The 27,325-nt window shown below is 49.1% G+C and overlaps 1 protein-coding gene across 1 annotated transcript in view; it reads right to left on the bottom strand.

Moving 5' to 3' along the window:
* The window catches only part of DPP6 (dipeptidyl peptidase like 6), a 715,888-nt gene that overhangs the window by 609,925 nt on the left and 78,638 nt on the right, over nucleotides 1–27,325 (bottom strand). The gene's annotated exons all lie outside the window — the stretch shown is intronic.

The raw sequence follows: 27,325 nt of genomic DNA, 5'->3' as shown, positions 1-27,325 counted from the left end.
GAGTACAGAGAGGCCAGAGGAAGAGCTGGGGCATCAGGAAGGGAAGAATGGAGGGAAAGGAGGTAGGGATGTGAGTGGGGGTAAGATCCTTACACGAAACAAGGAGTGTCCCCTTCCATCTCTGGGGTCAGCTCTCAGGACCCAAATACCCAGGTTGGAGGCACTGCAACTCTGAACTCTTCCCTTTACTTAGATTCTTCAGGACCCACTGTGAACAAAACTGCCATGCCTGCATTTCACTTAGAACTTGTCTTACTTGTTCTTGTGAATCCCCATTCCTTAAAACCAACGATGGGGACTGTCACTGGACCGAGGCTTGCATGGTCAGAAATCATCTTTTTTATACAAACACAGATCCTGGTGAGAGAGGTTGCAATAAATTAACCGGGGCTCCAATGAGGTCAAGAAACAAACTCTATTTGCCAAAATTCCCCTGAAAGGAATTAGAGTGGTTAGGATCTGAGATTCATTCTAACATAACCCACCAGGAAATCCATTTACCCCTAACAAGCATTCTTCAAGGCAAAAATAGCCTGCTCTTTGCTACAGTTCTTTTCCGATTATGGATTTTTAACAAACAAAATAGATTTCTCGATGAAGACACACTTGGAAATAACATCTTCCATTAAAGCAGTCCACAGCAGTCTCTAAGCTGAAGGAGATCCAATCACACGGCCCGTCCTAACTTCCGGAGCTGAGGCCGAGGACCTCTAGAGGCTGGGAGGTCAGGTGCAAGGGAGACACCAAATATCCCAACGTGTGTATCTGTGTGGCCAATGGCAACGCCCAAGCTTCTGACAATGTGATGCAATTTTTTTTTTTTTTAATTTTGAGAGAGAGAGAGAGAGAGAGTGAGAGAGCGCCAGGCAGGGGCAGAGAGAGGGAGACAGAGAGAATCACAAGCAGGGTTTATGGGTCTCAAACCCATGAACCATGCAATCGCGACCTGAGCGGAAGTCAGATGATTGACTGACTGAGGCACCCCCAGGCACCCCCATCTGGACCATTCTTAAGTCACCTCATCACATGACAGTCTGTTGAAATGACACTGGCTCATGTAGTCCTATCTTGATGTCATTTCCAATCTCACTTTAAAAAATGTCATCAGGGTTCTTGTCACTCCTTGATATTTTCTTGTTGAGGTATTTGTTTCTTTGCTCTTGCCTAGCACTACACCCCAAGTACTCCAGAGCCCAGGCACAGTTGGTGCTTACTAAATATCTGAAAGAATAAATGAAGAAATTGGCACAATTTTTTAATACAAATTTTGGACTCTGGTTCAGTTAGAGGCAGGTGCATCCTTTTTATTGGGAGACAGAAGCCAAAAGAGACTTGACCCTGGGTTCTCTCTAGGTCACATATCCCTCTGCACCCCACTGTGTGCCTGTGTGCAATGAGCAAATGGAGTTCTTCCTGTTTCATACATCATATTAAAGGGGAAAACAGGAAATAATTTACCAGTGTTGGATATGCTTAAGACAGAAATTATTATCCTAAAGGCTCTGCAATTTAAGGAATCAGGGACAATATTTAGTTTCAATTTCACACACACACACACACACACACACACACACACACACACGGAGTAGGATGGGAATACTAAGAAATGCTGGGGGCCTTTCGGATGTCACAGGTTTTGGCGAGGACTCGTCGGGGATTATAAAGGTAGACAGTGAGGCTAGAAGTGTTCCAGAGCCTTCCCTACCTGGACCTCAACTGTCACAAAGCTCTCAGTAAGGACAGGCTTTGTTCTGCTCGGCTCATTATGGCCTTCTTAGGCCTGGGGATTAAGAGATACAAACCTCCAGTTATGAAATAAATAAATCGCGGGGTGAGAAGTACAGCATAGGGAATATAGTCAATAATATTACAATAACGTTGTGTGGTGACAGATGGTGACCACACCACTGTGCTGAGCATTGCGTCATGTACAGAACTGTCGATTCACTATGTTGTACACCTGAGACTAAAATAATGTTCTGTGTTCACTATTCTTTAAAAAAAAATCTTTTAAGAGGGAAAGGGAGAGACTATTGACGTTACAGACCCGCATAAAGGCCACATCAAACACCTGTGTCAGAGGAGCTAAACCTCACCCTGAGCCTAGAGACTGGCTGTCTGCTGGTGACACATCAGCCTTGGTTTTGATCACTGCCTCTGCCTGGGCTCCGAAGGGCAGATCACAGTACGTACTGCCCTTCCTCACGCTGAAGGAGGTGAAGTGTGACCCAGAACTACGGGCAGTGTATTTTCTTTACCTTCTTTCCCATTTTCCATGGAGGGTAGACCAGCAGGCCGTACGGGTGATCAATGTGTTTATGTGTCTGTCTCTGTGTCCCTGGATTAGATGGCTGGCCTAGATAAAACAGCTCATTTATTTTATTGATCCGTGTATCCACCTAGAGCAGGGATAATAAGGCCTTCTGGGCCGTTCTCTCCTCCTGTCTGGGTTGCCATGGTCTCAGAGTCCCAGGACCCGGAGCTGCAAAGGTTTTCACCGCAGTGGCCCCACACCCTCCTCGGAGGCTGCCCTCCCCGGCGTTACCTTCAGCCGCCCATCTGTCTCAGTGTCTGCCTCTGCCTCAATTGAATCTAACAGAAAGAAACAGATTTACTCACTGATAAGGGCTCACAAATGAGATTGGACGGGGGCCCGGAAAGCAGCGTCAGGAGGCAAGTTGCCCGACAGGTGTGAGATGGGCAAGTGTCCCCGGGGGCGCACAGCAGCATCTGTGCGGAGGACTCGGTACCTCGGGCCCTGGCAGGCTGCCAGGCTTCACGAAAAGCCAAAGTGGGCTGACGTGGCCACGAGGCTGCACCCTTCTCGTTACAGGCTAGAGGCTTTTGAGCCACACGCTTAATTTCGCTTGAGCCTCACTTTGTGCTGAGCAGTTTATACACAGGAAGCTGTGGTTAGCAAAATGGCAGTCAGTACGTTAACTGAAAACTCTGGATTCTTCTCCCTGTATCAACCCAAGAGCCAATGTTGCAGGGCCTGAGCGATGCCCCTTGAAAGCAGCTACCGTATGCTCGGCAGGTGACAGCACAGAGAGGGTCTGCACTGACTGGGATGTGGAGGACACAGGACAGCCCTCCCGGGAAGCGCCGGGTGTTGAGTGACTGAGACCCCTCGGGAGGACGGTTGCTTCTAGAGGCTGCAAAACGCTGATGCAGAGTTTAGCCCCCGCAATCTCAGGATCCGGTTTAAAATATGAAAGCATTTCCGAGTGATCATTTGCCTGGGGCAAAATACATTACCTCAGCAAGTAAGCTCACGGTAAGACGCGGGGAGCGTCAGCTTAACACATTCTGCGAGTGGCTTTGCTCAGAACTCACCAGGCACCCGTGGGCCCATGTGCACGCACAAGTTTGGCACTAGAAAATGCCACCTGCGGACCCACAGTTTCTCCACGTGGCTACGCTCTGAAACAGGGTGGTTTCTTTTTTGAGATTCACTTTTTACTTCTCTGCCCACCCTCTCCTCAATGCCTTACATACCATACCCGGTCCCCTTGAACAATTAACAGTTGTTAATTATCGGACAGGAAGGCAGGGCCGACACCCAGATAAACTGGGGCAGAGGGCAGGCTCCCGGTTGGTGGCTGTCCTGAGGACGTGCCCACCCTGTGCGCAGACACACAGGGGTGCACGGGAAGAGATTCCGCTCACCGACGTCCACACAGGAGCACACAGACGCCTGCCATTTAATTTTAAACTCGTGGATGGAAAATACCTCCCTCTTGGCTTCTATGCCCCAAACATCCAGAACAGGGCTGGGCTTTGAAACGATACTTAGCGGATCCTTGCTGCCTCACGCGGGAATGGGCAAGGCCGCCTTCCGACACAAACAAGTGAGTAACTTACTCCCTACGACTCAATAAAGGAACACGGATTTTATCTTGTGCAAATGTGAGGACTTGAGAACAGAAAACAGCCCTCACCACCTGTGTTTGCACGTGTGTGCTGTCCAGCTGACCCATGGGAGTGCATCCTGGGAAAAGTCACAAGCTCCGATGAACAATACTCCTTCCAGGTCCCCAGCGTTCCTCCCCTCTGAGCCGCGTGGCAGAATCCACAGCAGACCCACCTGAGTGGTGCCGCTGGTCAGGGGGACAGGAGGCAGAAGGAATCTCAGATCTCATCGGCTGAAGTGATGCTGAGTGTCCTTAGCAGGAGACTGGACATCATTTTGCTGTCTTCGCAGTGACCGCAGCTAACGTGTGCGTGTAGAATGTCTCCAGCTTTCCTTCTCTGCACAAGTAACGACCCATAGATTCCTTTCTTCTCTCGAAGGGTCTGCTGTTGGCCCCACCCAACATCATAGACAGAAACACTGAAGAGAACACACAGGTTGGAAGAGTGCGGCACCGAGAAGGGGCTGGACACGCTGTGGGGCCAGGGGGAGCGTCGGCCAAGAGATGCCCCGGACAAGCAGCGGAGAGCCAAGTCAGGAGGGTGAGGCTCTGCGGGTCTGGGGAGCTCCCGGCCGCCATTCACCTGCACCCTGCAGAGATGCAGACTACTCTGGGGGAGCTGCCCCCAGCACTGGCAGCTCCTGGCTGCGACACCTGTGACAGCGAGGTCGGCCGGGAGGACGACGGTGCGTGTGATACGAGCGGTTCCATCCGACTTGGGGAGCACCGCGGAGATCGAGTTGTGCTGAACCTGACACAGCGCCCAGGAAATGGGGCTCCCCCCTCATACATCCGCTTGCCGAGTGATCGAATTAATGATGTAGACATGGAGGGGAGGGCAGAGAAGAAACAGGGAGGAGCACACGGTCCTCATCAGAGGGGACACTTCGGAAGGGCCAGCTCATGGCCTGCCTCGCGCAGCAAGCCTGGAGGACCGCTGGGTCTCCGGACTTCCTCTCCTCTGGAATCACCTGCAGGACCGGAGGTCCATGCTCTCCTCTGACATGCCCGGGGGGACAGCCCCCTGTCTCTGATGGGTCCATGTCCCTCCCCCCAGCAAGACCGTGCACCGTGTGAAGGCAGGTACACTCACCCACTGACAACATGCACTCTCTTTTCCCCTCGGAGCCTCACCCTGGACCTCCGGCAGCAGGTTGCGGGGCGGGTGCTGGGGGTCACGTCAAGTGGTAGGAGCTGAACCTACAGAGTCACCATCCTAAACAATTTTCATCCTCAAGAGCAGAGGCTTCTGAGCAACCCTGGCAACCGGTGGGGCTTTCTAGAAACACACTCCCTGCGTTCTGCTGTCGGGGTTTGGGGTTCAGTAGCTCAGGGCAGGTGTCCCGGCTCTGCGTTCTCAGTGGTTCTTCAGAGCACGGCGGCGGCTGCAGCCTGTCCCTTGCTGTGCCGGATCTCCCTGCCACTTGTCTATGTCCTGTCGTTTCTTCTCCTTTCCCCTTCTGAGGCCTGAGCACTCCCTCCCAGCTCCTGAGTCCCCATTCTTCCCTCCTGGTTCTCCATCCCGCTCATCCCCGGCCCTCAGTGATGAGATCCAGAGGTGGCCCCTCGGAGGGGACCTTGCAGACAGCCCTCCGCCCCCACGCGCAATGCAAGTCCTAGTGAAGGGTCTGAGTCGGGAGGCAGTGATCTACACCCACCCTCCCTGGGCTTCTCCCTCAGCATCAGCAGGGGCTGCACACAGAGGTCCTCTGACCAATCCGGAACCCGGGGTGCAAGGAAGTCTCAAGCCGGAGGTATTTCATAAGACTGTAGACTCCAACTGGAATTAAGAGTCAGAGAAAGGGGCCAAATCCCAGTTAGGAAGAAAAGCTTCTTTAAAATATTGCAGAATACATTGCCCTGGGGATGCCTGGGAGAGAAGACATTTTAAGACACACACACACACACACACACACACACACACACACACACAGTAAACTGACCGAGAAAGACCACAAGAGAGCCATGAGTTGGAGAAAAGCCAAATATCTTGATATTGCTTAGTTTAAATGAGTGTTTGATGCCTGGAGGAGGAGGCTCCAATATTTTCAAACACAGTTTACTTTTAAAATTGAACAGGTTCTCTCTGAGATATAAAATGCCCAATTTAATTTGAAGGCATAAAAATGACCAGTCAAGGTGTCACTGGAACCCAGTAAAGTGCCTGGCCAATGACTGGCATTGTTTACTTGCTGAACAAATAAAGGAATGAATTGGACAAGAAGACAGAAGGCACCAAGGAAGTAATGGGATACTGTACAGAATCTTTAATAGAAGACATTTCTTTAAACGCAAGCTCAGTGCCTACATCTCACACCAGTCTTCTTGACTGCTGGGTCTCCAGACTGTCCATTATAAAATCCAGTGGTCGTGTCCTCATAAAGACTTGTTCAGACCTGTTCATAGCAGCCTTATTCATTGCAGACAAAATACAGAACCCACTAAGCATCCCTCAAATGACGAATGGACGAAGAAAATGTGCCGTTACGACCATACAGTAGGGAATTGTTCAGCCATAAATACAAATGAGTTCTGATCCGTGCTACCACATGGATGAATCTCGAAAGCATTATTCTAAGTGAAGAAAGTCATTTACCCAAGAACACAAGTGATAGGATTCCATGTAAACGATGACCAGAAGAGGCAAATAGAGACAAAAAATAACTAGAGGTTATGCGGAGCCGGGGGAGGGATAGATGAAAAGTGACTGCTAACGGATATAAGGTTTCTTGTCGGGGGATAAAAATAGCCCAAAACTGGATTAAGGGGATTGTTGCACACTTCTGCGAATGTACTAAAAACCACTGAATTCTACCCTTTATTTTTGAAAAAAAATTTTTTAATGTTTTTATTTATTTTTGAGACAGAGAGAGACAGAGCATGAGCAGGGGAGGGGCAGAGAGAGAGAGGGTGACACAGAATCCGAAGCGGGCTCCAGGCTCTGAGCCATCAGCACAGAGCCCGACGCGGGGCTCAAACCCACGGACTATGAGATCATGACCTGAGCTGAAGTCAAACGCTCAACCGACTGAGCCACCCAGGCGCCCCATGAATTCTACCCTTTAAAATGGGGGGGGGATTTGGGGTATGTAAATCTTACCTCAGTGAATCTGGAAAACAAATGTAATGGCCAGTGTGAAACACCATATTAAATCAAACATGATGATGATGTTTAAGTAGGACTATGGAGATAATCACAGTCATTACTGGTTTTATGGCACTTCGTGAAACATCACGGATGTGAGAGAGGACGTTCGATGACTTAATTCCTGGAGGGGTGGGGCAGAGAGAGAGAGGTGGGAGGGAGAGCCCGAGGGCACCACAGAAAGCTAGACACCTATAAGCTACGCACAGATGGCCAGGCCGCGGCGGCCTGTCCGGCTGGACCGTGAAAGGGGCCAGGCTGCAGGTGCTGGGAAGAGGCTCCACCTGGCCGCTCAGAATAGGATGCCTCGTGGTGGCGGCCACACCAGGCAGGTAGAAGGGTCAGCGATGTCACGAAAGGCTATTGGTAGAGAGGAGGGCCTGGCGCCCAGGGAACAGGAGTCCTGTCTGTGAGGACAGAGAACAGGAAGGCGAGGCCTAGTCAAGAGGGAGAAAGCGCCAGCCAAGGCAGATGGGACCTGTCTCCCCCACTGCACCTCCGTGGCCCAGGTGCCTCCCCGCTACCCTCTTGCCGCCCCAAGTCCACTAACGCTCTCCGACCACAGCCCACCTACCCCCCTAGCCCCACTGGACGAATTCACGGAAATAAGAAAGCAAGCGTCTCACCGCAGCTCTCACGCAAGCATCCGCCCCACAAATCAGGACGCGACGATCGGCATGTGAACCGCAGCCCGTACGCATCTTACGAAACCATTTTAGGAAGACCCGAGGTGGCAAGCATTTCTAGAAGAGATGGGTACCGCTAACCCACCGTTGTGGGTTATTTGGTTAGGCCAGGAGACAAAACCGGAAACGGTAAAGATAACGAAAGGGCGATTCAAAATGGAAAAGAAACGATGAAACAACAGAAGAACCACCACCGAAGGCCACAACCCGCTCGAAGCGCCGGGGTACGGGAACCCCAGCCGCCAGCTTCCACCCTGCACCTGGGTGGGAGCCAGAAGCTCCCGCTTTGCCCGGCGCCCAGGGGCAGCCAGACCCAGGGAAGAGAACAGGACCCTCGGAAGAATAACGGCAGCTTGCTAACCGTACTGCATGCATTCGAGAGTTCAACCACCCTCGACAACTCACTTAGCAACCCGTAAGTGTGTATGAAAATAAATAGGTCATTCATCCAACAAGAGCCAAGGACCCGATGCTCATCTTTGGATTGGGTTGCTCCCCCCCGACACACACTCAGACTCCACAAGCACAAGCACACTCAGGACCACGTTTGGGGAAGCTCAGGTCTAAACCAACCCCCCACTCTACACCAGTGAGTCCCTAAAGCCCCAACCCAGGGCTCTTTCTTCCCAGACAGGCCCTTTGCCCTTCACCACGGCACCACGGAGCTCTCGGGAGAGGTTCCTAACCCCAGTGGGTTTTTGGAAGAGGCGGAGAACAACAACAAAAAAGTGTTGATCGTTAAACGAAACCTTCTTCGGAATCGACTTAGGACCAGAATATGTTTGCAAGTGCCCAGGATACGGGAGAGAGATAAAATCATCAACTTTCCATTTCTTTCAGATTATTTTGTCACTCGGGTGGATGAACTCGTGAAATGCACACAGACCTGTTCGGTTCTCTCTTTCTCCTCGTGGACCAATCAGTGGTCTCTAATGCTCTGGTCTTGGGCTTTTCAGAGGCGACCAAGGGCACAGGCAACAGCCCCACCGCGTGACTTCTTTGGGAAGGTTCATATCACCTTGGGCTCTGGCCCGTGGCCCAGAAAACTAAGCAAAATGCTGCTCTCTTAGGGAAAAAAGGAAGGCTGAAGACTGAAGGTGTGGCATCTGCCTCCTGTCCCCGAAACAAAACATGGGACTTGGAGCGTCTGAGCCTCTGTCCCCTCAACATCACACGCGGGAGGGGACGTGTTCTCTTCCTAAACTCACGGAGCCGGGCTTCTGTGTGCGCTCTGAACAGGTGCGCGTTCCCTACAACTGTACTGTGCTCTTCTGTTCACCTGAACGTTTATATCCACAGCCAAACAATAAACCCGAGGATCTGGCTGTATCTGTGTTCCGTCTACCTCCTTTCAATGTCTAGGACACGTCCGTTAAAACAAAAACGTTTCTTTCAGAGGGAGAAAGAGAGAACGCGGGAATTTCAGCCAGCAGTAGGCCCAGGTGTCACCATGGTCTAAGGGTCACAAAGCACGCGTTCCCACGGCTGCAGACCACGGATGTAGCGCCACGGATGGCACGCGTGGTCCCCACTCAGGGAAGACGCTCCCGCGGCCGCCGTGAAGTCCGTTTTCCAGGGGGCCTACCGGATGTGCCCTGTGTTTTGGTTAATACAAACATGTCCTTTGGCGTTCATAGGGAACATCATTTTATCTGTGCTAAAAAGAGATAAAGGAAATGGGGCCGTGGAGCCCCGTTTGGCTGCTTCGAGGCCTCCTGAGCCCGAGACTGGCTGGAAGTGAGCCCCGGTATCAGAGCCACGACTGCTCCCCGGGGAAGCCCTGATGTGACACCCGCCAGCGAGGGGGCCTGTGCTTCCAGCAGGACCACCCTGGTTTCTCCTCTCAGGCTCCCCTCTCCTGAGAGCTCACCCTCTGAGACTCATCCCCGGGGCCTCCCTGAGAGACCTGGAGAAAAGCCGGGAGTAGAGGTTCGGTAAAACCCAGCATGACCTCCTCCTCCAGGAGGGACTCCCAGATGACCAGGCACCCGGGGCAGCCTGGGAAAGGGAAGGTGCGGTGCACGGGTTTCAAGAGTCTGTGAAAACCTAGGCCACATACAAGGTAACGAGCAAAGAACACCAAGGCCTGGACAGAAAGGAAAACTGCAGCCAAAGGGTCATCAAGGCGGCTCTGGTCTCAAAAAGGCAAAGCTGGGGCATCTGACCCTTGATTTCGGCTCAGGTCATGATCTCACGGTTCGTGGGATCGAGCCCCGTGTCAGGATCTACGCCAACAGGGAGGAACCTGCTTGGGATTCTCTCTCTCCCTCCCTCTCTGCCCCTCTCGTGCTTGCTCACACTCTCTGTTTCTCAAAATAAATGAACTGAAAAACTTATCGTAAGAAAAGGCAAAGCGGAGGAAACGAAGGGGAGCCTCTGGAAGGGGGGTGCAGGGCTGTAGCATGTTTCGCTGACTCTGGAGCGTGCTTGACACATAGGCCTCCATCGGTTTTAAAGCACCAAGTATCTTAATTCTGAGAGTCATAGGCACTTAACCACGCACGATCGTTTTCGAAAGGAGAGCAACTTCTTGAGGTCAGATGACTCCCGTGTTCTTGGCACGTCTTCTCCTGGGGCCAAATGGTGTGTTAAGCAAGCCCTGTACTGAATTGTATTAGGATGGCAATTTCATTGCCGAGATGACAAAGAGAAGTGGGTTTCGGATTAATTAACTATCTGCCTGAAAGCTATTTTCCAAGTCACCTCTCTCTCTCTGCCTTCTGGGAATGAGTCTAACATCTGGGTTAGAAACACCAAAGCCTCAGTCCAAGCCAAAGTTTGGTGTGTATGCAGTTTGGTGCATGCCGCATTTGGGAAATGAGCTTATAAAACTCCCCACATTCTCCATCACCATTCGTCAGCGACAGCCCGCCAGATGACAGAGGCAGCGTCTACGGGACAGGTGCCATCTTGGCCATTTATCTTCCAGATAGCCCAGGACACCCCTCACGTTGGTCTTTCCAAGACAGTGCACACAACATGGACTAGGAGACACTCCTCACTCATTTCAAGATAGTTTGTCAGATGGGCGTCTGAGTGGCTTAGTCAGTTAAGCGTCCGACTTCAGGTCACGATCTCACCGTTTGTAAGTTCAAGCCCCGCGTCGGGCTCTGTGCTGACAGCTCAGAGCCTGGAGCCTGCTTCGGGTTCTGTGTCTGTCTCTCTCTCTGCCCCTCCCCTGCTCACCCTCTGTCTCTCTGTCTCTCTCAAAAATAAATGAAGATTAAAAAAATTAAAGATAGTTTTCAGAGAAAAATCAATGGCTCTTCACTCTGAGCTCAGAAAGCCTGAGCATGTTGGAAATAAGTTACCCTTTTTTTAGCACAATAAGATAACGTATAGAATAACACATAATGGCTATTTGGGGTCTTTTGTGGCTCCACACAGGTGTTAGTGTTATTTGTCTTTGTTGGGTAACATTATGGGTAACCGTATTCAAATTAAAAAAAAATCGAAAAAAATATATACAATAAATATTTAAGAAAACAAAAGGATCTGATACCAATATAAAAATAAACTGAAAGTTTTCCATCTGAAATGCTGGTATTTTGTAATGTTCACTAAACAAGTAGTGAATAAATTCAATAAAAGTAAAACACACACACACACACACACACACACACACACACACACACACACACAACGGCCTAAAAAAAGTTACTATACGTCCTTGAGGACTCTGGTTTCATTTATAGACGATCATTGGACAACTGGCTCAGGACAGAGGAGCTCAAAATCACCGAACCCGGAGTGAGAAGTCCTGAGTCCCACTCATAGTTTTGCTCCTTCGTGCTCTGGACTGGGTGACACTTAACCTCTCCACGTGTGACTGACTATCTGATGGGGTCCCTGAAGCCATATTTCTGAAGATCAATCTCAATCATCTGTATAGAATACGCAGCATTGGTAGGAACTCTCCCATTTTTCACACCACGTAGACTTGTCTATGGAGTATCTGTGTGCACACAGTCTCCCCGACTTCTCTGTGACCAAGTTCATGCTTGTCCAGCAGATTGGGTAAGGTGAGGAGTTGAGATTTTATTTTTGTTGGAGGAAAGGGCAGCTCTTCGTACCTCATAAATATTACCTTTTGATTTATACCACCTCATTCATCTGATCTGAAAAAGCAGAGGACATCAAAGATGGCCACATGAACATTCTGGATTTTACTTCTGACACTGGAGAAAGGCAGACACCCCCAGGCCGGTGGTGAGGACGATGCCCCAGCTAGAAGCCATCCAGCTGTTCACAGAGCGCCCGTCCTTTGTAGTCAAAGGATAGAAGGTGCCAGGCGGCTGGTCTGCAGGCAGCATACGGAGGTATGTGAATACTACTGATCCAGGGGGAAACATCATACAGAAGAGGGAGGTAATAATAATACTCCATCACATCCTGCTTTGACCAACAGTGAAATAACTACATGAGGTGGAAGGTGAAGCTACGTGAAAAGTACTAGAAAAGGATTTAACCTTCACCTGTTACGATAGGAAAGTGACAGGTAACATCTCAGTAGATACATACCCTCATTTAAGTACATTACTGAGAAACATTTAAGTAGAGGCCAGGAAAAAAAAAAAACCAGCAATAATTAAAAACGTTAGCCTTTGCGGAGCAAAACGTGGCACAGGGACTGTTCTTCCAATATGAGTGCTGTTGTAACACACAATTTACCAGCTTCGTGTGTGCATTACCGCAGAAAACATAAAAACACAGGACGGTTTTAAAGGAAAAGCAAACTCAAAGCAGAAAACCATCGGAGAATCGGTTCTCATTCACGGAGAGCTTCTCATCTGGTAGGTTTCGCGTCTCTTCATCTTTCTAGAAACAGAAAGTGGGTGGGGATCTGCAGCTCTGTGCGGGACTCAGGCCTGAAATTCTCCCCAAGTTCCTCACACACGTTAGGCAGACAGAATGTATGGCGGTTTAATTCGCTGAGTTGGCATTACCCGATTTCTTCTTTTGTGGCTCAGAAAACGTAGATGAGGGTGTTCCATATACATATATGGAAAAATATGTATGTCCTCAAGTATTTCGACTCTGGTGTGCTGAGTAAAAATGTTCAGAATAACCAAAATGTGAACACCTAGTGTCCGTCTTCTTCCCCAACAAATAGAGAATCACACACATCACGACAATTGACCCAAGGAGGATGTGACCCTTAAATTCTTCTCCAAAATTCCAAAGATAACTTTGCTCTTTGCCACCAGGGAAACAACGCTCAGCTATACAAAAACAGCACCAATACATGCTTCCCCACCTACAAGTGGAGCATATTCTTAAAAATTGCTTCCTCTGTAAAAAAAAATCTATTTAATCGCTCTGGGTTCTTTTGGCTCAATTTGATACAGACAGAATTCTTGGATATTATGGTCATCTGTATATCTAAGTCCTACTGAATTCAAGGTCTAAATTTGATCAGGAAACGAAATGATGCCTGTTCCTATCAGTTCGCTAAGAGGTATTGATCAGGAAGGAGGTTTCACTAAACAAGGGAGAAAAGGTAGGTGAGTTTCCGGTGAATTGCATGTGCATTTGCACAGGGGAAGTTTACTTTCAGTAAGGATTACGTCGCCCGCTGCCCCAGTTTCCCGCCTTACCAGTGCCACCAAAGATGGCCAGCCGCACCCAAAACAGGTCAACTCTCTCTACCCTGTACCACCCGTACTGATGATTCCTCACAACACCGGAGAGCGATCTCAAGGAGGCAAATGTTTTGGGAAGATAGTGTATCAGTATTTCCCTGGTCAGAGTCACCCCTCTGCTGTTCCGGGCCCGGCCATGTATTTTTGCTGATCTAAACAATCTGAATCACCCCAAACTCGGCATGTCTGCATTGTCCTGGAGCCTGATCTTCTGGGATCTTGCAAAAGAAACATCATGCCAACCTGCAGAAGTGATGAGCTCACCAGTCTGCCCTCTGGGAACTGGAGCCTCCTTGACCCCGGGCAGGCCCCAGCTTGCCAGCAGGGTGGGCCCAGTGGAGGTGCACAATGCTGAAGCAAGGCAGAGCAGAGCTGGGGCCACCTAGGGTTGGAGGGTGACAGCGTCCCTGGTTTCCTAAGACAAATATTAGAAATACTCAACGAACACATTATTTTGCCAGCATTTAAGTGAATGTCTAAGGCCACAGCCTTCTGTTCCTCGGGCCGAGTCTGCAATCGAAGGGTCATCGGACGTACCCAGCAACGTAGGGGCAGCAACATGGGATCACATGTGATTTGAAACATAGGGCTTCCCGTCACACAAAGTGAAGCTTCCAGTCCCTGCACTGTCATGTTTTCAGAAGAAAATACTGACCGCTGTCTGCATAGGGACTGTGCCCCCAGCACAGGCCACAGGACCATCTTCCCAGTGACCCTCTGTTGGCGCCAATGGTTTACATCTTTGGATGCAGAGCTACCTGTTCCCAGGTAGCTGGGATGGGACAGAACACTGGAGGGTTGACAGCCTAGAGTTCTAGCTTTATCTCCGCAGCCTGGACCCCAGCGGAACGGACTCAGCCGCTGGCCTGCTGGGTCTGCAGGGAGGGGGGCTCGTTTGACCGGAGAAGCATTAGCAGCCAGCTGAGGCCACCTTGAAAGGTCACCCGTATTTACCAGTGGATGGGAGATGCCTGGTGTGACCAGGAGCTTTTTATCTGCAAATAATAACTCTCCTCTTGTTCAGATCATTTACTCTTCTTTCTACAAATTCCACGGAGCAAAAGTTCATCTGACCAGATGGAAAAGTAAGATCCGGACCACAGAAGGCGCAACTGCACTCGCGGACGGGAGTCACACGCCAACTGGGAGGCAGGCCGCCTCGTCACGCTCTATGCTTTTGACGTTCGCTCAGAACACAATCTCAGCTCGTGCCGCATCAATGGGAAAGCGATCGGGTTTGGGAAAGGTTGGGAGAGACAGTCACTGAAGGCACAGAGATCAGCTTCTGTGTGTGGGTGGCAGAGGTGGTTGGGAACGTGGGTTTGGGTCAGTCTGGGCCAGAAGTACCGGCAGAGAAGCAATGACCTGTAGAGCACCTGCGGAGGCAGAAAAGGGGCCGGGGCTGGCTTGCCCCATTTCCTTCCTCAGCCCTCAAGGAGAGGGTGAGAAGGAAGGTGATCCAGAGGGAAAACATGTTGGTGGATCCCCTCCATTCCAATCGCCAGGTTCCTGAATGTGTCCGGGGGTCTCGTCAAACGACAAAGGTAGCTTTCCACAGTCCTGTCTGTGCTCTGTGGACGAACTATTTCCCAAGGGTTCCAAATTGAGGATGATGTGCCCAGATGGCCAGGTGGCCCATTTTCTTCGCAGGATAGAAAACCGTGGCAAACACACGAGCTCCAACAAGGGGGTTGGGTCACAATAAGGAAACACAACGCCATTATCAAAACCTCTCTGGCGCTTCTGTTGCAGACTCAGGAGGTACAAGGAAAAGACCCATACGTCTTTTTTTCTAGATGTTTATCGATTTTGCTTTGTTAATAATTATGACACAAAATCAAAGATGTTGCTCTTTGTTCTCGTCAGGACAGCAGGCATGGCCGCGGCTGGGAGTGCTGGGGCTGGAGCTGGACAGCTGAGGGGTGTGGCCCTTTGTCCCCTCTCTGCTTCCCACATATCACCGCCTGGTGGTGGCCTCTGTGCTCTCCTCTTTATCCTCCCAAACACTTGCCGGGAACACTTGGGATTGCCGGCCCAGCAGTTATAAAAGAAATGGTTTCCGTTTCTCTATAATCCGGTCTGTTTCTTCACCCATCCATTTCTTTTCCAAATGCCTGAAGCATGATCAAGCCTTAAATAAGCCTTTTCTCTATAGTCCTGCTCTGCAGGGGGCCCGAGCGCTCTCTGCGGGGGACCTCCGGGAAGAGCAGCTGGCAGTCACGAGAGCTATCGAAGATTCACGATCCTTGTTTGTCAACAGGTCAGCCCTCCCCGGATGTCTCACTTCTGAGGCATCATTAATCCAGGTGCTGGAGGCCCAGCTCCAGATGTTGCACCAGATGAGCTCTGGAGGGAAGCATCTTACTGCACTTCCACACCCGGCAGCCAGGGGGCAGGGGAGAGCTCGACCGGAAGGCTGAGCCCCAGGCTGCCTGGCAGGTGTCTGCCCAGGGTCCTCCAGCGGCCCTGGGAGCCGGAGGCCTGGTGGGCATGCAGACGGCATGGGAAGTGCAGGGCCCTGTAGAAAGAAGGGACAGCAGGGTTCATGTGGCCTCATTACAGAAGGCACAACAAACGTTCTGCTGATACAGTTCTGCTGCCCTGGCAGGGGGTTCGTAGGCTATAGGCCGTGGCCTTGGAGGGACTGGAGGCCAGAGGGGGGTGGGGAGGATCCCAGGCCATTAACCTGCCTTTGGACGAGCCATGACATTTTTTTTTTAATTTTTTTTTTCAACGTTTTTATTTATTTTTGGGACAGAGAGAGACAGAGCATGAACGGGGGAGGGGCAGAGAGAGAGGGAGACACAGAATCGGAAACAGGCTCCAGGCTCCGAGCCATCAGCCCAGAGCCTGACGCGGGGCTCGAACTCATGGACCGCGAGATCGTGACCTGGCTGAAGTCGGACGCTTAACCGACTGCGCCACCCAGGCGCCCCGACATTTTTTTTTTTTTGAGAGAGAGAGAGACAGAGAGAGAGAGGGTGTATAAGCAAGGGAGAGGGACAGGGGAGGGGAGAGAGAGGGAGAGAGAGAATCTCAATGCAGGCTTCATGCTAAGTGTGGAGTCCGACACGGGGCTCGATCCCACAACCTGGGATCATGACCTGAGCTGAAATCAAGAGTCAGGAGCTCAATCGACTGAGCCACCCAGGTGCCCCAAGCCCACGGCCCGCCTGCCATCATGAGTTCAGCTGCAGAAGACACTGCTTTCCTGTAGCTGCCTTTCCGAACTCCCTCTGTGATGCCTCCTGCTTTCTGCTGAATCCTGCATCTTGTGGTCGGTTTCTACTTCTGCACGGCAACAGGAATGCACATCGGCGCACGCAGAAGCCAGGGTAACTGGGCAAACCCCGGGCGTCACAGACGCAGCCGATCCTCTCACGTGGCCGTGGCTCCAGGCCCCTCTGCAGCCCACCGCCCGTCCCGCGGCCCCTCCTCAGCAGGGGATGCCACGGAGGGGCTTCAGGAAGTCATGAGAACGATGAGCACACACTTCAAACACGGAGGAAGAGGGCAAGGTATTTTGGGAGCACTTTAAATTCACACGCCAAAAATAGCATGTCTTCTTTAATGACATTTGAAATTTCCAAATAAATCAAGTATCATTGTTTCAAAAACGCGAAGCGGTTGTAATAATGAGCCAGCGTTTACCATCATCGTGACGGATACAGTGAAGGCCGGCACAGTCCAGCTCTTACTGTCTTAACGCGCTGAATTCTCCTAGGTTTGCTATGATTATTATTCCATTTTCACGACGAGGCAGGACTAACTCAGGATCAGCCACACAGCCGGAAAGGAGCAGACCTGGCCGGAAATCCCACACCCCCACTCACCTGGCTGTTCCCTGATGCACCCCGCCCCTCAGGCCACCTCTAAGGACATCTCCTCCCCACATCCCCCCTCCCCAGTCCGGGTCTCTGTCTGCTAGTCAGCAGATGTGGACAGTGAGTTGGAAGTGAGCCCCTTGCTCTAGTCCCAGTCCCCAGGTCGCTGCTAGTGGCCAACACGGGACAGAACAATGGGTCAGATGCTATAACTGATGTTTATGACCCCCCAATACATATATGGAAGCGTTAACCCCCAGAGTGACAGTACTAGGAGGTGGGGCCTTTGGGAGGTGACTGGGCGTAGACGAGGCCATGTGGATGGGGCCCCATGATGGCATCAGTGCCCTCCTAAGAAGAGGAAGACACTAGGCCCCCTCTCTGTCAAGTAAGGACACAGCGAGAAGGCAACCTTCCGCAAACCAGAAAGAGTCCTCGCCAGATACCAGATCTCCCTGAACTCCCAGCCTCAGAATTGTGAGAAGCGACCGTTTGTTGTCAATGCCGCCCCCAGCCCACGGTACTTTGTGGTGGCCGCCCCAAGAGATGAAGACACGGGGATGGCTCAGGCAAAGGGGTTGCAACATGTAGGAAACAAGAGGTGGGCTACAGGGGCCGAACAAACCAAGAAGTGAATAACTTGAGGAACAGTAGGAAAAACCACACCAACTGGCAGGGATGACAGGCAAAAGGAGGCAAAGGGAAGCAATGGTCAGTCAACATGTGAAAGGCACTCAACGTTACTTCTTAATCAACAAACTGCAAGCCAATGGTTTACCACCTGTCGGTTGTCAACAATGAAAAAGAATGACAAACTGAGGGTTGCTGGTGGGGGAGGGGTGACGGACATTAAGGAGGGCACTTTCGGGATGAGCCCCGGGTGTCTTATGTAACAGATGCATCACTGGGTTCTACTCCTGAAGCCCAGACTACACTGTATGTTAACTAGAATGTAAATAAAAAGAAAAAATAATAATAATAATAAAAGAATGACAACAACTTGTGTCGAGGTGGGTCTGAATAGGAAAAAAAAAAAACCCTTTTTTTTTTTTTTTAAATTTTTTTTTTTTCAACGTTTATTTATTTTTGGGACAGAGAGAGACAGAGCATGAACGGGGGAGGGGCAGAGAGAGAGGGAGACACAGAATCGGAAACAGGCTCCAGGCTCTGAGCCATCAGCTCAGAGTCTGACGCGGGGCTCGAACTCACGGACCGCGAGATCGTGACCTGGCTGAAGTCGGACGCTTAACCGACTGCGCCACCCAGGCGCCCCGAAAAAAAAACCCTTTTATGCAGACTGCTGGCGAGAACAAAACTCAACAGGACTTCTATAAAAGAATTTTCCAACACAGAGCAAATATATTAAGAAACATACAGCTCTGATCTAGCAATTCTGTTTCTCAAAATCCTATTCCCCAAAATCCACTGAACAAATGTGCAGAGACGTGTGCACAAGAAGGCTGGTTGAACGACTGTTTATAATGGTTGATGATCCCATCGAGGTTTAGCCCAAGAAGTGAATGCCGACAGTCATCAAAGAACGATGACACATGTGTGGACAGTGACATGGAAACGTGTTCGTAATGTACTTCTATATAAAAAGGCAGGTGACAGAACAGAGGGACGCCATTTTTGTAAAGAACACACACTTCTGTGCATTCACAGAAGTAGTGTGGATTCACAGAGGTATATCTGGAGGTATTTCTATATCTAGAAAATCACAGGAGGAATATTTGCCCAACCATTAACAGTGATTATCTGTGAATGATTAGGTTATGGGTCACCTCTTGCATTTCTTTTCTTGCTTGTTTTTCGTTTATTGATTATCTGCCTTTTCTATTTTCTCTTCCTCACAGATCTATTGCTTCTTCAAAATTAAAATATTAAGCCATTTTGGAGTCTACCTGAGAACTAAACCTACACCCCTCCGGGTACGCCCACTCAAAGACTTTCAAATCCACGGAGAGCGTCACGGTTTAGATTAAAGCAATGTGCTCTGTCACCCTCAAAGACTGTATACCAAGGAGCCTTGATTTAGAACTTCCAAGCACTGTGTTCAGTCAGTCAAGGAGGATGTAGCTGGCATCCCACAACACATTCTGGATCAGCTGCCTGTTTCCTCTCGGCGAGGCAGCCTCTACCTCCGCACCCTTCCACGGCGCGCGACCGGGAAGCCTGCGCAGGAAGACCGTGACCGCTAAACCCTAGGCAAATTTCCACAGCTTCCTTATGCTCTTCGTTCTCTTCCCACTACCTAGCGTAAGAATGTTTTTGAGGGTTCATTGGACGTTAACACCAATCTGCATTTTGAGCACTTCTGTGCTGGCAGATGAAAGGCCGACCCGGTGCCTCCACTTTGACACTGTGTTCGTAGCTGGCGAAAGAACCGTGATGCTCTTGGTCTGACAGCAGGTCAGTTTTACAAACATCTTTGGTTTCTCCCCCCACATAAGTGGTGATGTGATTTTTACTTTCGTATTTCACTTTTTTTTTTTTGTAAAAATGAGTAGAAAAATGCAAACATGAAAGAAACAATCTCAGTGATAAGCACAGATCACACGAACTTGATTTCCAGAGTTGCGTCAAATGGAGGACTAGACCCTGCTGAAGGGATGAATCATGGTGAAAACCCCAACCAAAGTTAGTCAGCCGTATATTCATCTGAGTAGGAAAGGCACAAAACTCACTAGTGTGTAAATACTACCAATGTTAGAAGATAAAAAAAAAAAACAAAACGATGGATTATTGCTTTCACATTCCGCTTCTGTGGGATACTTTGTGGAATACATACTTTGGGGGACATGTGGGATGTTTCTGTCCTTTATATCAGAATTTTTATTATTTATTTACTTTCTAAATATAATTTATTGTCAAGTTGGCTAACATACAGTGTATACAGTGTGCTCTTGGTTTTGGGGGTAGATTCCCATGATTCATCCCTTACATACAACACCCAGTGCCCATCCCAACAAGCGCCCTCCTCAATGCCCATCACCCATTTTCCCTCTCCCCCCCACCCCTTGTCAACCCTCAGTTTGTTCTCTGTCTCTTATGGGTTTGCCTCCCTCTCTGTTTGGAACTATTTTTTCCCCTTCCCTTCCCCCATGGTCTTCTGTGAAGTTTTTCAAGTTCCACATATGAGTGGAAACATATGATGTCTGTCTTTCTCTGACTGACTTATTTCACTCAGCATAATACCCCCCAGTTATGTTCACGTTGCTGGAAATGGCAGGATTTCACATGTTCTAAACAATAAACCTGGGCCTATCTTTGTTTATATTTGTGTTCTCTGGGCCCCGGCCCTTTGCTTTATACATTCAGTTTAGAAACCCAAATCTCAAACCAAGGAAATCATCGAATGCCAACCAAACAATGGTTTCTTATCCATATTCAGCCTATCGTGTTAGCCTCGCTTACATTCAAATATTCTTCTACTGGTCTACTTATAAATAACTATCTCTATCACTTATGCAAACCACTTAACCGAGTACGTGTGGCATGAATTAAGGATGAGGTCATTATCCATTTATCTTGTGGTGATCCTTGTATCCTTCTTGGGAGTATGGTATCTTTCAATCCGAAGCCACAAATGAGAAGATTCTGAATAGGTGATGGTTAATTAATTGCACAAAGTTCAGCTGGAGTCTTCCACCGTCCCTTTCTGGATTCGGGCTCTGTTCCCTTGGATCTGCTGCAAGCAAGCGATCGGCACTACCTACAGGGCAGTACGTGATCTCCAAACGCTGTTGTAACACAAGTCCCTTGATAAGTCGAACGGGTAAGTCAAAAACAGTTGCTCATTTCTCCAGTCCCTTGCCTGTCTCCAGCTACTTGCCTGTAGGACTGCCACGAGGGTGGGTCTTCTGGCTGGGACCACTGAGAAATATTTTATCGAAGGTTCCTTTTCGTGACATGAGGATGCGCCCCCTACTTTAAATGGGCCTGGACAGAAACACGCTTGCGGGTAAATGTGATTACTTCTCAGTTAGCAGCACGGTTAACACGGACTGTGTGGGGGATCTTGGGCGGCAAGTTTATCAAGGTTCCCACTAGTAGAAGCAGAAGCAATGGACGCGTTGCAAAACACATACAGGGGTCCAAGGTATTTAGGAACACGCACCCCAGACATTCATTCCTCCATTCCTCTGTCCAAATAATATCTATTGAGTGGTTACTTCGAGATGGAGCACAGCGCGAGGTCATGGGGATATTGCAGTAAACGAAACAGAAATTCAGAGTAAGCACGGCAGACCCCCGTGTCTCTCTCTGTGAAATAAGAAACTCTTACTTGGGAGGACAAGAGAGAGAAGAGTCATAAAGTACATTCGGTACTCTTCCAACAAGCTGTACTTTCTCACCAGGAAGGTTTAGGGACATTGTAATGGGCTGGAAGGCCATATTATGTCTTTCTAGAACCGCTTATCACTGTCTCAGTACGGAGCTGTTACAGCTGACCAGGCCCATACATTCACACTCCCCAGATGTGAGGGTTTGTCCATGGATGATCCTAGAGCACTTCAGTGCCCGGACATGAGCTCAGTAGGAAAGTGGACTCTACTTTTCCAAAGACTACCAACAAAGTCAACGGCCAAATGGCCCGTAACTTAACCCAGGATCCACAGAAAAGCCACAGGATTCCACATCAAAGGGACTTTAGAGGAAACTTAGTGGGATCAATCTCTAATGTGATATATAAAAACCGAAGAACCAGAAGGTTGCAAAGCCTCAAGCATCTTATTTATGTTATCAGCTGATTTATTTATATTCTGCCTACTTCCAAAAAGGTTTTGAGGCAATCCTCCAATCACTGTGGTTAATCACTGTGTTATTATTAGAAGGGAGCCTTTAAAAAATATTGTTTCTAGGGGCGCCTAGGTGGCTCCGTCGGTTAAGCGTCTGACTTTGGCCCAGGTCATGAACTCACAGTTCGTGGGTTTGAGCCCCATGTCAGGCTCTGTGCTGACAGTTCGGAGCTTGGAGCCTGCTTCAGATTCTGTGTCTCCCTCTCTCTCTGACCCTTCCCTGCTCACGTTCTCTCTCTCTCTCTCTCACTAAAATAAATTAAGAAACTCAAAAAAAAATTTAAAAATATGTATTGTTTCTAAAACTCAACGGATTTAGATCGTGCTAGGTAAATAATTTAGGTTAGTGTACATACACCTGCATTTTGGAAGATACTAACTAGCCCTATCCTCCTTATATTTCCAAATATTCCTCAAATCAGCTCCTTGCATTTGTATAAGGCAAGTGATATGAAGAATTACCCTTGTTTATGGGACTATTTTATGTAATCCTACAGAGCAAACTTGGTGTGAGTAAATTCAGTTGTGTTGAGATATTTGGGTTCTCTTATTGTATGTGGGTTGATGTGTGCTAACAGAATCATGGTTGTTTAATCAGAGATGACCCTTTCTGAAACACACATATAACTGAAGATATCTCTAATTAGAACAGATAAAGCATAAGTGTGGGCTTCAAATTTTGAATGGGCTCCTCAAGTGCACATTTAAGATAAAAAAAAAAACAGCGGTGTAGACGGTAGGATATGGTGCACAAGTTGTAAGGTATCACAGAGCGGCTGAGCTACCCCAGCATGTCTAGTTCACATCTCAGAGGAATTTGATGGCTATCTGCCCATGGGCTACACCTTGACACTCTCATCTCTGCAGGGCTATGTGTCACTGCTTGACCCCAGAACTCAGGAGAACCGTCAAAGAACCTGTAGGTAAGAAAAACCAGAACCGGAAGCAGGAACTGGAAGCCAGTGTAGGTATTGTGTATGAATAATGTTTGCACCCCAAGAGATAGGACTGTGGCTCAAAGGTCATGCAGATATGAGAACAAACGAGCATCTGTATCTGTCTCTCCTGTGTCCAAGGGCAATGCCATCATTTCTCTCTGTCTCAGGCCAACTGGCTGTGGGAGCTGCCTGGAGGGTCAGGAATGGCCAACGGGAAGAAGAGATCGCAACGAAGACTTCTTAGTGGTTGTGCCCAGAAGGCACAACACCTTCTGTGAAACAGAGACATAGTTGATGAATCAGATCCATTCTACTGAACTCTTTAGCATGTGAGGGGTCTCTCTACCCCTCCTGGTAGAGGAAATCTCTACCAGGGGACAGTGTTCCCTCCCCTCGTTCCCCTGCCTGAAAACTCTCGGGAGTCTGGCCACACCCACACCCTCCGATCCTAGAAGAGACCAAGGGCTCTCTCTGTCGCACAGGGAGGAACCCCATCAATGGAATTCACGGTCATTCGGGCTGCTGCTGCTGCTGCTGCTGTGACAGGAGGGGTTTTTCGGGCCCAGGTGTTTCCTCGTGAGGCCTGAGTTGTTGATAACGCATTTGCTAAGTGATGTTGTCCATTCGCTTCAGTCGCTTGACGGGCCCGGAATGTTCTTTGTGTTGAACTGGATTCACGTCAATGGTTGCCTTGTTCAATTAACATTAAAAAACAATTTAGAAAACTAAATGGTCCAACTCATTGCTTGCCAGCAAATGCCCCCTACCAAACTCGTGGTGACATTTTTTTTCCCCTTTCCGGCCTTCGTTATCTTATCTCTGCAGCCATAGGTCTAGGCTGTGATGATACTGGCTTCATGGCTGATCCAATACGCTTGTGTCCCCGGAGGATTGGAATTGACCCTTGCAACCAAAGGCCTCCAGTGACGATGGTGGACGTACCGTTGACACGTCAAAGGGGTCAGCTTGGCCTCCCTCCTGCGGCTCCGAGCCTTCTAGCTGAAACGTGCTGGCACAGAATGAGTCTCCATCCAAGTCTATTAGAGGGGGTTACCTGCCTGATCCGGACTCTCCTCAAGCTTTGAGCATCTGGAGGTTTTCCAGATCATATCTTCATTCCAAAAAAAGCATCTTCAATGCCATAATCAAGCATTCCCTAATTTGCTATTTCCACTCACTTGAATTAAGTGTCTTCTTTACATAAATAGCACGGTTCCTTCTGGAGAAGTATGTTTATTGGCACCGTACGCATGAAACATCTTGGCAGTATCTCATAAAAAGCCTTGATTGGTATGTGTGCTAGCTTTTAATGAACTTCTGAGAGAGTAAGTGAGGCAGTAAAGTCCACATATTTTCTGTTCATAAAAACACCTCGTTTGCAAAGAAGAGGTATGGATTTGAAGAAACAGACAGGGGAGCAGAAGCCCGGTTGGCGGTTTATGGATACTGGACTATTTCTTTTCTCCGAGAGAGACCTTGGGCTTGGGTAGACTAACCCCAGATCCCAGAAACTGCATCAGCTAAGACCTCGGGGGCGATATGGGAACACAATGCATCCTAAGTTGAGGCAAGGAAGCCAAAACATGGCCCAATGTTTTGGGAGGAAGGAGCCACACTGACCACACCCCTGCAGACCACAGCCATTCTCACTGTAAATCACTAGCGACATTGCAGGTATGCTGGCTCAGTGTCCTGTGAGAGGAGAAACGGAGGGCCTGGTAGCCAGCGGTAAGGCCATTCCCAGGGCGCTTTCTTCAACAGGGAAGGTGTGTGTTAATCCAGGGGGCCTGGGCTCTTTCCAATACAGATAATCACATCCCACCCACTCACCTCCCCCAGCATGGTTCTCCCTGTGTCAAGAGCAACACAGGCCCTTGGCAGAGAATCTGACACCAGCCAAATGGCTCTTTCCTGTTCCGTGATGTACGTATCTCTACTGTAACTCTGTCCTTCAGAGAGTTCACTTCTGTATAGAAATACCCTATGTCATCACTGGGATAGGGTTTGGGGCGGAAGCACTGACTGGGGTCAGGCGTCACTGAGACCCCTCCATATTCCAGGATTGTCCGCTTCTATGATTCTGCTTTCGTGTGATAGCTCTGAATCGGGAGCCTTGAACGGTGCCCATGCATTTTAAAGAAGGCATGAGTGGGCTGTGGAGAGAGAGATGGACGGTGGCTGGGAAGGAGGCTGACTTCCAGCAAGGACTTCACTCAAAGGAGGGCTATTCGGGGGATGCGAAGAGGCAGCCCCCACCCTGGACGAGCCAGAGGCAAATGCAGCTGAGTTCAGACGATCACCATGAAAGAAGGCAGAAGAAGCAATCCTCAAGGGAGTGGAAGCAAAGAAGTCTTCTGGGCATTTCTCTCCCCTAATAAACAATTTAGAGGGCTGTAAGGCACTACCAGGAAGGGGTAAGGAGGCACTTGGGGTTCAAAGGCATGTCCCCCGAGGCTTCTCTTCCAAGTTCCTACAATGTGTTGAGTGGGTTTACACTGCGACAAGATAAGGCAGTTCTAACACCTCTGTTTACAGGTAAATTGCACGTTCACTGAGCACACAGCTCTGTGACTGGACTGAGCTCTAATATTCAGGGAGTGGACTTTTATGGGCCACACTCACCGGCTGGAATAATACTATGTTTGAACCGTTTTGGCAGACCTTCTACTAATATTTTCTCAGTCTCTGCCTACATTTTCTGACTCGGATCTCCTTTCACAAGGTCCCAACGTTCTAGTAATAACGTTTTATTGTTCTTTATTTTTCTCAAAACTGTTTTTGAGGAATTACGAATCAAAACTTCCAAAAGCAGTCCTCAAGGGCTGAAGTGTCTGGGTAATAAGGGAGAAGTGATGTGTTTAAGGGCTTGTGAGAGCATTTCAAAAGGATTTTAGGAGTTTCACAAAGGATGTGTGTCTGAACAGGTATTGACAAAAAGATACAAAACACTGCTATCAGCCTAAAGGAAGCCAAGTGAAACCTTGTCTCCACCTTCCCAAAAATCTGGAGTAAAGATTCTGTAACAGGCTCACAAGTCAGTTCACTTGCAGAGAAATCGATAGGTTGTACACGTTTACACAAATTGGACTTGTTAAAGATGCATACTAAAAATACCCCATGCCCATATTTAAATTTAATGATGTCGCTGAAGGAGAGAAACCCCAGCTGTCATACATCCATTCAGTGAAGAAACACTCGGTGAACACCAGAGTGGCTCACGATGGTTCTGCACGCCTGGAACCTGTCATCTAGTTGGGGGAGACCGCAACTGTCATAAATTAGTGATCCTTCCTTTATTGGGAAGAACAAAGAAACACACACAGGTCTCAATGAAAGCACACCCCAGGGAGACCAACAATATTTAAGGAGAGATCTAAAGAACTAACTGGTATTGAGAATAAGATGGGTAAAAGCCTGAGAAAGCAGCACGTTCAGAAGTTCTCACTGGTAAGGAATCTGGTATGTCCCAGCGACAAAAGGACCACTGTCACTCGAATGAGCATGGAGGTAAGAGTTGCGAAGATTAAGAAAAGGAAACTTTGTTCAGAATGGAGCCAGGAGGCCGGCAGGGGGCGCTCTCATCTCCAGCACTCCTCATCAATTATAGACCCAACTCCTGGAGCATCTTGCAGAGGAGGGAACTCTACTATCCCTGCAGGAGGACGGAAGGTTTCCTCCTCCCGCCCCGCCCCGCAACAGCCCAGCCAATGAGGGACAGTCACAGCTCAGCCAATGAGAAGCCGCTATACTGTGAACGTCCAGTTTACTCCAATGAACTCTTAGTTTACAGCAGCCTTCCCGACTTCCCCCCTTCCTCTATAAAAGAGCCTCTTCTCCTTTATTCTCCCAGAGTTGCCTGTGGTTTTGCTTTGCTTCTGCGGGATTGTAGTTCTCCACTATTACCAAATAAATCCATTTTTGCTGGCAAAATAACCAGCAGATTTATTTTTAAGGTTAACAGAGTACACACAGGAAGTGTGCGGTCACTGGGAGAGTGAACAACGGTGGGCATTCACAGGGAGTGTATACACAGTAAGTGCCCACACAGGAAGTGTGCGCTCACAGGAAGTGCCCACACAGGAAATGTGCGCTCATAGGAAGCGTGCGCTCACCAGAAATGAATGCCCACGCTGGAATGGTGTGCTCACAGGGAATAAATGCCCAGACAGGAAGTGTGCACTCACAGGAAGTACCCACGCAGGAAGTGTGCCCACACAGGAAATGAATGCCCATGAAGGAAGTGTGCGCTCACAGGAAATAAACGCCCACGCAGGCAGTGTGCCCACACAGGAAGTGCAGGCTCACAGGAAGTGAAAGTAGGAGACACCAGCTGGAGCCAGATTGTACAAGACTACTTGAGGAAGAGAAATTGCA

The sequence above is a fragment of the Lynx rufus genome, unplaced genomic scaffold (assembly GCF_022079265.1).
Source record: "Lynx rufus isolate CCGP_SWC_20201006 ecotype Redwood Valley unplaced genomic scaffold, mLynRuf1.p SCAF_4, whole genome shotgun sequence".
NCBI classification, from domain to species: Eukaryota; Metazoa; Chordata; class Mammalia; order Carnivora; family Felidae; genus Lynx; species Lynx rufus.
The sequence above is the reverse complement of the archived record's forward strand: the minus strand, read 5'-3'. Positions and strand labels throughout refer to the sequence as shown.